The sequence below is a fragment of the Mauremys mutica genome, chromosome 22, assembly GCF_020497125.1.
Source record: "Mauremys mutica isolate MM-2020 ecotype Southern chromosome 22, ASM2049712v1, whole genome shotgun sequence".
NCBI classification, from domain to species: Eukaryota; Metazoa; Chordata; order Testudines; family Geoemydidae; genus Mauremys; species Mauremys mutica.
This window is the reverse complement of record NC_059093.1, coordinates 8240519-8255307: the sequence shown is the minus strand read 5'-3', so window position 1 is coordinate 8255307 and position 14789 is coordinate 8240519. Positions and strand designations below refer to the sequence as shown.

Here is a 14789-nt window from a genome sequence, read left to right as displayed (position 1 = left end):
CAGACTGTGGAGTAACGTATCATTTGAGCATTTTGAAGCTGTTATTTCAAAACTTTCCAGGTTATTGACAAAACAGCAGGATCAAGTCAAATTTACTCACATTGTATTACAGCCTGACGTGTGGAACTGACTTATTCTCGCCCCACTACAGACACACACGCGCGCACAGTTTCTCACGCCTATTTTGCATGAAAATAAAACAAGACCCTGAGAAACAAGGAGAACCTGTAACTCTCATGGACTCCGAGGGCGTCCAGAACCTTGCAGGACTGGCTCTAAAGCTATCTGAGAAGCCCTGTGATTTCTTGCACTGCTTCCTCAATTCAGATGGAGTGATGCTCTGAGCAACCCCCTCATTCTCTGCACAGGATGCCAGACTGGTATTTGCCTTCCTTCTCGCCCACTCCCTCTGTATGACCAAGGCAGCCTAGGGGAGAGAGAGAGAGAGAGAGAGACTCTAAATACCTTTTCTGTCTGAGATGCAATAGAGAAACTTGGCAATTGCTGGTTCCCCCACTACAGACCTTCTGCAGTCTCCCAGCCACTGACACTTCAGCTGCCTGTTTGTTCCAAAGACCAACCAATCACAAGGTATATTGTACCAGAAACTAGCACTGTCATCTTTAACATGTCACCTGAGTTTCCACCCCCTCCCGCCTCCCCACCAATCCATCCTCTTTCGCTCACTCGCTCCCTTCTTCTATGGACTTCCTCCCCGGCCTTCACATTGCCAGCTGTCAATGGCATTTGGGAAGCAGACCTCTAGGAACCAGCAGGGCGTTGTTGCATGATTCAGTCCCAGGGAACGTTTCAGACTTTGTCAGCGTTTGTTAAATGGAATGTAAGGGATCAAGAGTGCTAAAGTGGAAGCAAATCGGGTTTGTCAGGGATGCAACAATAGCCATGTTGCAAAACACGACGAAGAGTGAAAAAACAAATCTCTCTATCAAGGTGCTGGCCCAGCTCCCCTGATGGAGAAAGCAGCAAAATGGAGCTGATTAGCCTATGACTATCCCCCAATCTCTCTACCTTTCCCTCCATTTCTCTCATTCCCAAAGGGAACTCAATAAAGGATTTTGGCAAACAATCCAACGTGCCAGCTAGTCAAGAGCTAACACTTTTCATCCACCACAGAAATGCAGCCACCTCTGGGGATGAACACACGGTATGTTAATGGTGCACAATGACACTTAGATGAGGGCAGGGTATGAAGAAGGTTGTCACAGACAATCAAAGCGGTGGGGAGGGATTCAGTTAAAAAGTATCCACAGTGGAAATGCGTGGGGATGCCTAGCTCTTATATAGCACTTTCCATCAGTAGTTCGCGAAGTGATTTACAAAAGGAGGGCAGTCTCGTTATCCCCATTTTACAGATGGGAAAACTGAGGCATAGAGTGATGAAACAACTTGCCTGTGGTCACCAGCAGGACAGTGCCAGAGCCGGGACTCTAACCTAGATCTCCTGAGTCCCAGTCCAGTGCTCTATCCACTAGGTTATCATTCCCCCATCTTAAAAAAAGTTGCCCGGGATCATAAACGAACAGGAGGAGATCTCATTTTCCATCTCCCCAAGAGTGCAGCTGTGGCTTCTGGATCTGCGTGTTTGCTAATTGAATAACCAGCAGCAGAGATCTGGGGGAGAGATCAGATCATCGGCCATACTGTAGTGACCTCCAGTCCACCGCCACGGCTTGCAGCCGAACGCCATCTGGGTTTGGTGAAAGGGCAGAATGAAGGGGTCACGGGGAAGCTGCTGCCTCAACGTCACCAGCCTGGAGTTCATAGTTAAAAGCTACACGATAAACGCACGGCACGTGCTGTGCTTGGCTACAAGACCAGCAGGGTTGTAATTACCTAGAACATGGAGCACAGAGGGATGCTGCGGTCACCTAACATGTTATCCACAGCTAGGAACAACTTCCCAGCGCTTTGATTGCTAGCGTGGAACAGCTGGCAGGGAGAGAAAGGTACCTTGGCATTTGCCAAATGGCAGACGGTGAGCAATCACCCCCCTCCTCCACACACTGTCAACACACATCCCCCATCTGGATCACATGCTTTGACGTGCCCAGAGAAAGCAACACAAGAACCCTTCCCCCCCACCACACCCCCATCACTAGATCCATGCAACTGAGGGTTAGGAGCAGACAGAAAAGCAGCAAGAACCTCTCTCTTAGTCAGACAGCACAGGGTGTCGCACTGCCATTTAGGAAGGCAAACAAGAGCCTTGTGAGGCGTCTGCAGCAGATTGTTAGAGCTGCCTTTTCCTCCCAGCCTTCCGAGCCCATCTCCCTCCCCTGCTCAAAATTCGCTCGTTCGCTTAATTGAGACACAACAAAAGTAGCAAGCGCTGCTCCTCGCTTCCCTGCCCTGGGAAGTTCATTTTGCCTGAGCTGAAAAGTTCCCCGTTCTCCCACAATGCTCCCTTCCTTGCTGCTGCGAAGTCTCTCTCTCTGTAGCAGTGTAGCCGGGTACAGAGCACCCTGTCCCTATTAGCCCCCTCCAAGCACTCCATCTCGTTCCTGTTGTGGCTCCCAGCATCCCTTCCCGGGGCCGTTTTAATAGCAGCTAAAGTCCTTGGTCACAAAATAACCCAAGTGATCCTCCATGCGCCCTCAACATAAAGTCCGACATCGTGATGCGACCATTCCTACGTCACTCTGGCTCCGCAGCCACCTCTGGGGCTCGTTCTCCGTCAGTCTGCTCTGGCCGGAGCTCGGCCTTCTGGCCTGGCTTCCTTTACCTGTTACTGTGTTCTGATTCTGGAGCTTTTCTTCACCACACCACGCTGCAGACCCCTGCCGCCTTTTAATAGCTGAATTACCTGGTTCCCCACAGGTGGGACTCAGCTTGTAATCAACGCTGGCTTGGCCCCAGGCTGTTACAGTCGCTCCCATACACCTGCATTTTAATGCCATGAAAGACACCTTCCACCCAGCTTTACTTGGCAGAAGGATTCTGGGCTGGGGTGGGGCATTTGTTAACAAACCACATGCCCACCTACTAAGAGGGCATCCATCCTAATAACGCAGAGATGCTTCCACAGCAAAGGAGAGGGGGAAAATAAATCCCCTTGTCTATGGCAAATGGGGCGGGAGGGACACACCTTCAGGATTGTTCTGATCCTCTTTTCTCCATTGAGCAAGAAGAGGAAAAGAGAATGCAGACAAGAAATGGCTGCACTAATCCTTCTATCCATGGAGAACACGACCCGCAAGCTTCCTAGAAAGAGACAGATGGCCTTTGTTAGAGTCTCTGTCCATGGTCCTGAGGCCTTCCCCCAACCAGCAGGTTCGCAGGGAAGCCACATGTACGTACCTCCTTTGCAAAAGCATCTGGAGCACTGAAGACATTCCAAGACTATAAGGAACCCTGGAAAGCAGATAGCTGTTTGAAGCGCAGAGCATCTGCTATTGTTTTAGGTCATGATACTCCGACATCCTTAAGAATATGACCCTGCCAGATAGAGAGAGGTCAGGTGGAAGATGTGTCTCATAAATCACTTATCGCAGTACATGATCTAAAATCTTTGGCTGCTCTCAGGAGAGGAAGGAAGTGTAGTTTTTGCAGTAAGCACTTTGGCCCAGAGTTTTAACGGCATTTAGGCATCTCTACATGGAGAGTTGCAATGCCTGAGTGATTTAGGAGCCCATATCTCTTTCAAAAGTGATTTAGGCCCTGAGGAATCTAAATCCCATTGGCTGACTATGGAATTTTGGTTCCTATGTGCCTAAAACCCTCTTCAAACTGGGAGTTAGGCTCCTAAATCAGTTAGACATTGCAACACTGAGTGCAGCAATGCCTAGATACCTTTAAAAATCTGGGGCTTCGGTTATGTAACTTCAGGAGGATGACATTAAGAGCGACTGTGCTGATGGAGTTTTTAGACATTTTTACATACGCTTCGCGTCTCAAAGTTAGCAGCTGCTCCTGAAACTACTAATGCATATTTAATTAGCTCTCTTTTATTGTACTAGCCAATACACTTCCCTTTGTATGTTGTAGCATCTTTCTGACATAGTGAGATTTCTGCAGGAAATTTCTTACTCATCACAGCAAAAGCCGGAGGGAGAATAAATTGTTAAACCATAGAAAGCATGGTTGCCTCTTCTACCGCTGCTTCTGTCTGGTGGTAAAGATACCCCTGAAAAAGCAGGCGCATCTTCCACACAGCTCCTTCTACCAGTGGGGCAGAGGATACTCCTGAAAACTGTGCACTTCAGCATGACGGGAAATCAAATTTACCTCCCGCATCAATGCTTCTGTCCACCCAGCCTGCCAGCTCTGGGCTACACTGGGAACTTACATCAGCAGAGTTACATCTACACCTTGAGAGATGTTGCAAGGCTGATGTTGCAAGACAGTAGTAGGCCAACAGCAGAATTCTCCCATGGACCTCGCTGCACCTCTCGGGGAGGTGGGCTACGCCATCAGAAGAAGCCCCTGCCTGCACTGAAGCATGACAGCAGCACCACTGTAGCGGTCTAAGTGTAGACATCAGGAACCAGGCGTGCCTTCTCCATGAAAGCTTTTGTTCCTCCTATTGGAAAACAAACCCCCCAGCCCGCTGTCTGCAGGCTCCCTTAAAAACCAGCAGCAGTTCTGATACTTGGAGATGGCTTTAATCATCTCAATGCACCTGGGGAGGCAGCCTCCAGCCCAGGTGTGGCTGTGGTCATGCTGGATCTCTGTGCATCGCCAGAGGAAGTCTGACACACAGCGAGGAAATGCAGTTTGAGCAAAGCTACTGCGACTCTTGCAGCTGAAATAACAAATTTAACAGCTGCAGAACAGGGAAGAATTCTGAAAAATTGTCAGGAAAAATCAGCAAACAACTTAACAGGTCTTTTTCATTCTTTTGACAGACACACTGAGTGATTTCCCTTTGCAAAGCTTCATCTGTGGAGAGGTTCAGATTTAAATGAAACTGACAAGAGGGAAAGGATCTGAATCAAACTCCAACAGTTGGGCTGTATTGCGTGGGGTTGGTTTTATATAATTTTTTTTGGAAGAGACTCTAGTTACAAACCATCCAAAGACACATGTTCAGTGCAACTGAAACTTAAAACTGATACAAGGAAATACATTCTCCCCCACCACATCCACACAAAACACAGGAGTCACCTCTGGAACTGATTGCTACTAGGTATCATCAGAAGCAAGAGCCTAGCAGGATTCAAAAATGGATGTGACATGTATACAACTAACAAGATAATGCAGAATTATAATAGTAAGGATTACAGAATCCAATAATTGAAATTAGACGAAAGTTTCTAACCATCAGAGGAGTGAAGTTCTGGAACAGCCTTCCAAGGGGAGCACTGGGGGCAAAAGACATATCTGGCTTCAAGACTAAGCTTGCTAAGTTTATGGAGGGGATGGTATGATGGGATAGCCTAGTTTTGGCAATTAATTGATCTTTGACTATTAGCAGTAAACATGCCCAATGGCCTATGATGGGATACTAGATAGGGTGGGATCTGAGTTACTACAGAGAATTCTTTTCTGGGTGCTGGCTGGTGAGTCTTGCCCACATGCTCAGGGTTTAACTGATGGCCATATTTGGGGTCAGGAAGGAATTTTCCTCCAGGGCAGATTGGCAGAGGCCCTGGGGTTTTTCGCCTTCCTCTGCAGCATGGGGCACAGGTCACTTGCTGGAGGGGTTTGTTACAGGAGTGGGTGGGTGAGATTCTGTGGTCTGCGTTGTGCAGGACTTCAGACTAGACAATCATAATGGTCCCTTCTGACCTTAAAGTCTATGAGTCTATGAATGGGATCTCAACCCTCATGGCACACACTGACATCTACCCAACGGGGGTCAGGAAGGAACATTCCCTAGAGGCAAGTTATCCCATAAAGGAGGCCTTCTTACACCATTTTCTGAAGCAGTTGGTATTGAACTGGATGGAGAACTGTGCTGATCCAGGCTGGCATTTTCTCTGTTTCTGTAATAACATAGCCCCTTTTAGATTTTGTCAACAATGCATTTTTAAGGGAACACACTAAAGATCCTACTTTACCCCTTTTTCAACCTACACAGTCGCCCTGTGGTTCCTCTCCCTGCATTATCATCACAGTATTTGCACTGTGGCTTGTCAGGAATTAACTCATCTGAGGCGAGAGACAGGTGGGTGGTATCTCCTTCCCCAGGTGTCAGCAGGATAAAAGCACCTTTCTCTCTCTCTCTCTCTGTGTCACATCACAGTGAAGCCATAGCTGCAGGAAGGGTCATTCAGTTAGCACATCTCAGCACTGGAGGAGACGATATGCAGCGGAAGATGATATTAAAGATAAACACCTGTTGGGCTGAAACATGAAATGGAATTTTTCTCCTCCCCTACAGTGTTGTTTTGTTTGTTTTAATCTCCCCATCCCCCCTCCACACACACACACACACACACACACACCTACCTACCTAGCTGTGTTGGTTAGGAGTGTGAGGGGAAACATCACACCCCTTTTTGCCAGTATAACTGCCTCTGCACAGAGAGGTTCAAACGTGAGGTGTGAGATGCTCAAGGTGGTGAGGTGCTTGTAGCTAGACCAGGGGCACTCAGCATTTTCCAGGTGGCTGCAAGAGGAGCACTGGAGACACATCCCTCATGCAGAGCAAGAAGAGGAAGAGTGGTCGAAGCTATGGCTCAGATACTGTGGTGATGAGATCAATATGTTGCTAACAGCTCATGCTTCAGGGTTTCAGCTGGCCACCTGCAGTGGTTAGAGAGGGATTTCCCACCTAGTAATGTATTCGGGGGGTGGGGGGAGGGTGTTATTGCTTTCCTCTGAAGCACCAGGGATGGCCAGGGCTGGAGACGGGGCATTGGACAGGATGGGCCAAGACTCTGAGGTGGCACCAAGCACTTTCTTTCTCAATTGCTTGGCTGGTTGGTTCTTGCTCACATGCTCAGGGTCTAGCTGATCACCACAGGTGGGGCTGGGAAGGAAATTCGCCCCAGGTCAGATTGGCAGGGACGCTGGGGAGTTTTCCCCCTTCCTCCACAGTGTGTGGTTGTGGGTCACTTCCCAGGATTATCTGGGTCTATCTCACTTCATCACTTCCCTGCCATTGTAGGGGCCTTGGGTACTGGTGCACCTAAGTCTCTCCTATTCTCCGCCTGTGGCACATAATAGTCAAGTCCCCTGTGGGCTGTAAAACGTAGGTCTAATTTCAGTTGCTGGGTTTCGTGTGTGGGCGCTGGATGGTGTTGGCGGCCTGTGACGTACAGGGGGTCAGTGGTCCCTTCTGGCCCCAAACTCTATGACTCTAATACTAGAATGATAGATGACTCTGCTCACCCACTGCGCAGCTGGCTGCACGTGTGGCTCTGATCCTGATGAGGACCATACAAGTATATCAGCAGAGGCAGAAGTAAGCTGCACACCACACAGGCTTTATCTGTGCATCCCATAGGGGAGTTTTCTTGCTTTAAATCCTAGCAGAGACAAAATTCCCTGGAAATTTTACCACAAGATAACTAGGTGAGGTCAACACTGGACCCTTCCCCCACCACCAGAGCCCAAGGTCGCCCAGCAGGCCAGTGGCAAAACTAGGAACAGAATGCAGGTTGTGACATTGTGTACCTTGGGGGAGCACCCTGTAACCCCCATATTCCTCATTTTTATATATGATTGTGATCTTACGCATTAAGCATGCCTTGTAAGATATCAGGGGAAAGGTTATGATCTGCTGAAAGCCATTTCTCGATCCATATATGTATATAATTAATGCATATGAAGTTAGGACAACTGTGTTGTATGGTTGTCACTAAAACATGTTGTAAGTTGGGGAACTGGGCAGATATTAGCTCCCCAGAGGCAACAGCAAGGAAAGTAGCCAACATCCAAGTGGGGTGTCAATCCACCCATCAGCAGCCATTGTCCAGCAAGAGAGTTGCAATGCAATGACTCACCTGCATGAGGCCACACCAGGGGAACGGCTCAACAATGCCCAGCAGACATGCCTGGACTTGTGTTCTCCAGGCTCATGGACTGAGGGTATAAAACAGAACACAGGGCCCACATGCGGGGCCTTTCTCCTTCACTCACCTACACTGCAAGCAACAAGGACACTCTGAAGAAGACTGAAGACTCCAACAGAGGGGACTGGCCCAGGTTTCAAGGGTGAAACCTGTGTACTATGAACTGTAATATCCACTGAGGTGAGCAAAACTGCTTAATCTAGTTGTTGCCCAGTCTAATCGGGTTGAGAGTTTAGACTGCGTGCTTATATTTTATTTTGGTAACTAACTCTGCCTTTTTGCCCGTCACTTAATATCACTTAAAATCTATCTTTTGTAGTCAATAAATGTGCTTTACTGTTTATCTTTACCAGTGAGTTTGCCTGAAGCATGTGGCAAATCTGCTCAGGTTTGCAAAGGCTGGTGTACATCCACTTTCCATCGATGAAGTGGTGAATCAATTAATAAATCTGCATTGCTCGTCCTGAGCAGTGCAAGACGGTATATTCCTGAGGTACAAGGAAAGAAGCTGGGAGGATTTGGCTCTGGTGCCTTTCTCTGTGTGATTCACGAGTGGCTCTGGGAGCATTCTAGCTGGGCATGGGACTCCGCATGCTGTTGTGCTGAGTGATCACAGCACTTGGAGGGGTTTGCTGCTGATCACTAGCAAGGCGTTGTGAAAGACAGCCCAGGCTGGAGAGTTAAGGAGTCCAGTGGTCCCAAGCTGCACCCTGGGGATCCCGTCACACAAGTCTCCTGAGCCCTAGGTCAATGAACTATTCACTAGCGCCCACAGCCTGCCCGTGCCTTTAAGAAGTAGCACAAATTACTCCCTGCCACCACAGAGCCAAGAAGCCCAGGTTGGGCCTCCGAGGCCCAGCTCCTTCCAGTGCCTCCTTTTAGTGGGGCACCTACACACCACACCTTATCATGAGCTGGGCCAATCTAGCCCTTACAACACTTCCTTGCCCCCGTTTGCCCTGCCCTCAGTGCTGGCACCATCACTCTTCTCTGTAGCTCTCCACCTGTGGCTGGGCCACGTGAAAATTTCTCCTTTAATGTAAAAAAAAAAAAAAGGCTAAAATCTGGGATTTTATCATTTTTTTAACTGCTCGGGATTTATCTTTATTAACAAACAATGGAAGTTTAAGCCCCGTGGTCTCAAAGTGCTATGAAGAGCCCAGGAAGCCCTTCCCACTTCAGATACACATTGGTTTTGAGCTGCCACCTTCAAGTAAAAGGCCAGAAGGAGGCTAGAGCGTAGTGGAGGGGGACAGGTGCAGTGGAGGCACCTCGGTAGATAAAAGGAAAGAAGGCAGATTCATTCCCAGCTGAGAAGGGTCTTGAGCTACCACTGAACAAGGGTGGGTGCTGCCTGTACACTCACTGCTCCTCTGACTTACCTCTTGACACTGCTTCAAATATTACACTGCTTTAAATTCGCTGATAATGAGAATTACCAGGCTGACGGCAGCGTATCTTGGATACAGCTTCTGGTTAAGTCTGACTCTAAAAATCCTCTTCAGTCAATCCTAACCCTCCCCACACACCCACACCCCCGGATAACTCCCCCATCTTCTCCCTCCTCAGCACTCAGGCCTCACACATCCTCTTGCCAGCTGTCAACTAGGCTGGTGCTTTCCTAATATCACCTTTATCTAGCAGGAGGACCCTGAATACTTTGCAGGTCATCACTTCAACGAAGCAACCTATGGAGGCTATTGCAGCAGCCATTCTGCACCTGCGTGGCTACACTAGAGTGGGTGGTGTGGGTGTGTAATCTACAAGAAGAAATATTAGGTGAGAATAATCGAAATCACTCTAAGTGGAATTAAGCCAGCGCTAACAACCCCACTCTTACAAAAAGAGCCCTGGGATCTTCAATGACCACAAGCAGTCAAGGTGCTGGTTTTATACCAACTCAGAGGGGATTGCACCTCCAACAGCACATCATCCTCTCATGCCACTCGGAGCCACCGACTAAGTACTCAGAGGGAAGAACAACACCTACTGATTCATCAACACCCCTTTCATTCAGCTTTCCCGGGAGGTTTCCAATCCTCCTACAGCTCAGGCCCTAATCAGTGCAACGTATGAAATAATAACTAATTGTATCATGGTAGTGCCTCACCATGCTAGGTGCTGTTCAGACACACAGCAAAAGACAAAGCCAGTCCCAAAGAACTGAGAGTCTTAGGCCATGTCTACACTGAATTCAGAGGCATGACTGCAGCATGTGTAGACCCACCCGGGCTAGCTCTGATCTAGCTAGCTCCAGTAACAATAGCAAGGAAGCTGCTGCAGCACGGGCTGTACAAATTGTCACAGTTCTGGGCAACTGCACCTGTGTTTCCCCTCAGTGGTCCAACAAGGGCAGCCAGGCTCAGACTTCCAGCTCCCCAGCCATTGCCTTTTTGGATGGAGACCCGTGTCTCGCGCCCTGGTGACTGGGATATTTCCAGGGTGCCCAGCTCCCTGCCTTCACTGTGTTATTCCCAGCAGAGGGCAGGCTGTCCGAGCACACCTGCTCACTTGCTCTCCGGAGACAGGGTTATCAGAGAGAGCTTGTGGTTATTGACACCACACAGGAGAGTACCGGGGAACAGTAACACCAGAGGGAGCGTTCTTTAACACTGAATTGCTGTGTAGACGTACCCCTGTATCGCGCCGTTCCTGAGTATCCCCAACTATAAAGCTGGTCTGATGCTTACTTCATATGGGGAGCCAAGACATGTAATATCTCTAAAGCACTTTGAGATCATGAGATAAAAAGGGATGTAAAAGTGCAAACCATGCACCAAGTTTCTCCCTACAATATGCAGCTGCGTATCAATATCAATTCTGCTGATATTAGTTCAAGGTGATACAACACACAATGCATAGGAGGAATGAGAGCCTCAGGTTTTTACTTGTTTCACTTGAGCATCTCTCATTAGAGCATGATAGGGGCATACAAGGTGACAGACATTTCTAGGACCTCAGCTTTAATGTGATGGTAGATAGAGATCCTTTGAGAAATCCCTTACCGTGGCGTCTTCTTGGCACAGTGCATTCCACAGAATCACAAAAGCATTAGAGCTGCTCAGGAAATGATCTTTTCCCCCCATGGAAATTTTTAATGTAATGCATTTCCTCTGGTTTTTGTCAAACTTTTTCCAAGTTTCTATTGAAAACTCCAAAAAGTATGTTGTTAGCCACCAATTATCTTTTTTTTTGTTTTTTTTTTGTTTTTTGTTTAAAGCAACTGAATTATTTTTTTTTAGTTTAAACACAAAACAATTTTGGTTGACAAAAACATTTCCATTAGAAAACATTTTGATGGAAACATTTTGACCAGCTCTTAAAAAACACAACCAACAAAACTCCTTGTTTACTTCCTCCTTGCTTGTTCACTCTTTGCATAAAGTGCGTTCTATGGTATGAATCAGATCTGTGACCTTGACAGTGACGTTTTGTTTTGTTTTTTTAAAAAGCAACAACAAAAAAAGCCAACCACGCCATTCTTAAATGTATCAAAATGCTCTCTGGGCAAGAGAAGGAAGATTAATCTATTTATTTCACTTACATCTCTAGCAGAGTCAAAAAAGAAGTGGAGTGACTTCTACCAAGCCCACCTAAGAGAGGCAATTTATGGCCAAAAGGCTGGGTTGGCTTCTTTTCATGTCTGCCAAAACTGGAAGGGAAATAAATAGATTAAACTTCCATTCTTGCCCAGAGATTATCTTGATACATTTAAGAGACGCTCAACAAGTCTTTTGTCTGAGTTAAGGAACAAGCCAGTTGGGAATCACTCTCTAAGACACCTCTGGTTTATATGTTGTATTTCAGCAGGAATTTCTCTGGGTATAAGGGTGCACTTCTAGGAGAATTGGAGAGTGCACAGGAAAGAGAGCAGCATGCCAGACTAAGAATATGCACGAGAGCACGTGGATAATGCTTGTGAGAGAGCATGGCAGCTAGCAGGAAAGAGCAAGAATGTGCTCAAGAGAGCAGGTGGAGCGAGCGGGCTAGCTTGCAAGGATAAGAACATACACAAGAGAGCAGGTGTGTAAGCATGCAAGAGGGGACATGCACGAGGAAGTCCGAGATACCGCACACTTGGGCAACAGTAGCGATGTATGTGAGAGAGCAAATGTGTAAACATGAAATGTGCTAGCACAGAAACATGCACACTAATCCACATGCTCTCTCATGTGAGAACCTGCACTTGAAAGCACAGGAGTTAAGAGTGAATGCATGCAAAAGTAGGAAGGTATATGGGTTACTGTGCACTCATGCAACCTATGGAGCAACGGAGAAGCCTACAGCAATAATAAATAAATAACACCCAATCTCCCAGCAAAGACACTCCAAAGCACGAACCAAGTTCCTGATGTTACATTTAGAAGGGATTTATTTGTACAAGTGAAGCTTTTAATCTTGGTTGTAGCATAAGAGGCACAAAAAAGACTTCAAACCAGAAACGCGAGTTTGATGAACGGTTGAACGCCAAGCAGCATCCAATTAGAGGCATGGCGCTGCAGCGTGGCTAAGATGAAATGTCACACTCCTGAGGGGGGTGGGAGAGAACGGGCAGTTTCCCTTGCTCACAGTAAAAGGCCAACTCCTGAGAGGCTCAGCGGCCAGGGGCAGCGGGGGAGTGGGGGCAGCCTGGGGCCAACAACAAACACCGAAGAGACAAATTCCACTGTGCAACTTTTCTGCCAAAATCTCTATCTTCCTAGCTGGGTCATGGTAGCAGGAGATCAGCCCAAGGGCCTGGGATCTTTCGTGCTGTTTGAATAGGGATTTGTAAAGAAAGATTGCTGGGGTGGGGGTGGGGAAGACGACAGTCTATCTTAGGTGCATATCTGGCACCATTATCGGCATGCCTCATAATCTTTAATGAGTTTACCCTGCCAACATCCCCAGGAGGCAGATACAGATGGAGAGCTGAGGAGAGCAGGGTAGCAAACCCAGGACTTCCATGGCTTGCACCCTCACCACTAGACTATTCTTCCTCGCTGCACTGAATGACAGCTCTAGGGCAGGCATAATTAAATGGTCAGAACACAGGATTGGGAGAGCGCAGCCCTTAAGGCTCTTGAGTCTGAGGCCAACTCCCTCTTTGGCTTTGAGCAAGTCACTTACCGTCTCTGCTTCAGTTTCCCCATTTGCAAAATGGAGATGATAACCCTTACCTCCCTACAGGGGGTTGTGAGGAGTGAACCATATTTTCAGAAGGGATTGGAGGTTGTTTGTTGTAAAGGCTGGCTGAGATTTTCAAAGCTTCCTAAGGGATTTGGACACCCTAGTCCCCAAAACTTTAATACTTTGAAAATCTCACAGTGAAATCCCAATAAGAGCTTTGCCACTGACTTAAACGGAAACAGCGTTTCCCCTTCAGCTGTCAAGTGTAGCTGTCAGCGTGTGCCAAATGCTCAAGTCCTTATCCAGTGTTGACTTGGTGGTTACTCAAGTAAAACTTCCTTTCCAAGACACAGCCCGAAAGAAACAGAAAGAGGACCACCACACTCAGGTGGATCCCATCCCTCAAGTTAAGTCTTGAGTGGTCAGTGTGGGACCACTCGGCTGCCATGAGAAAAGTAGCATCCAGGCCTGTACAGGAACACCACAACCGGACAGAGAGTCAGAAACAACTCAGCACCTGGGCTGAAAATACATTCTGAGAAGATGAAAGGAGATCAAAAGCAACCAGCTGTCCGCACCCCTAACCCAGCAGTGCTCTGGAACTACTCCCAGAAACACCTCTCCTCATCCATGATGCTTGAATCCAGCTGTTAGCCCTGCCGGACCCCATCCTGGGGTGGATTTTCAACTGGTCTCAGTATTGGCTTCATGCTGGTCTCAGCCAAATGAATGAACTTCACAGAAGTGGGGCTATGTTCACACCGAGTGCTTGTAAAATCCACGCATCACATCTTCTAGCTGTGTGCCCAGGGTCACTCATCCTACTGCAAGTGCCACCTGTGTGCACTGATTATCCTTGTTAACCAATCCTAGCCCCTTTCCGATGCTGGGTATCCCGATCCATTCCAACGTTCTGGAACGCCATCTCCCTGCCTAGGTAAGTACGTCGCCTCCATGGCCCTGTCGTACCCGAGCACCTCAGACATCTATGAGGACATCCTCACAACACCTCTCAGAGGGAAGGGTTGTCCCCCCTTTTACAGAGGGGTGAACTGAAGCGCACCTAGATTAAGAGACATGGCCAAGGTCAGAGAGGGAGTGTGTGGCAGAGCAGGGAATTGAATCTGAGTCCCAGTCCAGTTATCTTAACCACATGAACCTCCGCCTGGTGCCATTTGAGTTTCCTTTAACCTGCTCTCTGACCAGGAGCTTTTCCATCTTAACCCAGCCCTGATGCCTGTGGGATTCGCTCCAGTTCAGAAGTGCTCCAGCACGATGCAGCTCTGTATAGTTATGTTTCTACACAACTCATCTCAAGTCAGCTACGAACCCAGCAGGCCTCCGACTACTCCAGATGCCCACTACTCTTCAGCCCAGCTTATTTTATGTTCCCAGCTGTCAAACGGCAGCCTCTAGAGAGACTCCTAGACCCAAAAGAAAAGCTGCAAACTCCATTTCCCACATGTCTCCCTTACACAAGTGGCATGGCCCTTGCTTGGGAAAACTGGGTATAAAAGGGCGGGGGAGGGGGAAGGGGACACACAGTGGATTTTGAGAGTGAATGACACCAGTTATTCATGTCATCTTCAAGCCATTTTCTCTCCCATTCCTGCTGCGGGAGAGCAGTTCTCTTTGACAGCGGATCGCTCCTTCTGGTTAACAAAGAGTTAAATCCTATTGCAGCTGCGTTCCCTCCTCCTC

The 14789-nt window shown here is 47.9% G+C and overlaps 1 protein-coding gene across 3 annotated transcripts in view; it reads right to left on the bottom strand.

The window, feature by feature from the left end:
• GRIK4 (glutamate ionotropic receptor kainate type subunit 4) overlaps positions 1 to 14789 on the bottom strand; it is a 305039-nt gene that overhangs the window by 211890 nt on the left and 78360 nt on the right. Inside the window, exon 1 of one of the 3 annotated variants that reach the window (XM_044997261.1) lies at positions 226 to 311. The exons of the other annotated variants lie outside the window; for them this stretch is intronic. The gene's annotated coding sequence lies outside the window, so the exon portion shown is untranslated. Of the gene's footprint in view, positions 1 to 225; positions 312 to 14789 lie in introns of those variants that run through there. 3 annotated transcript variants of the gene reach the window in all.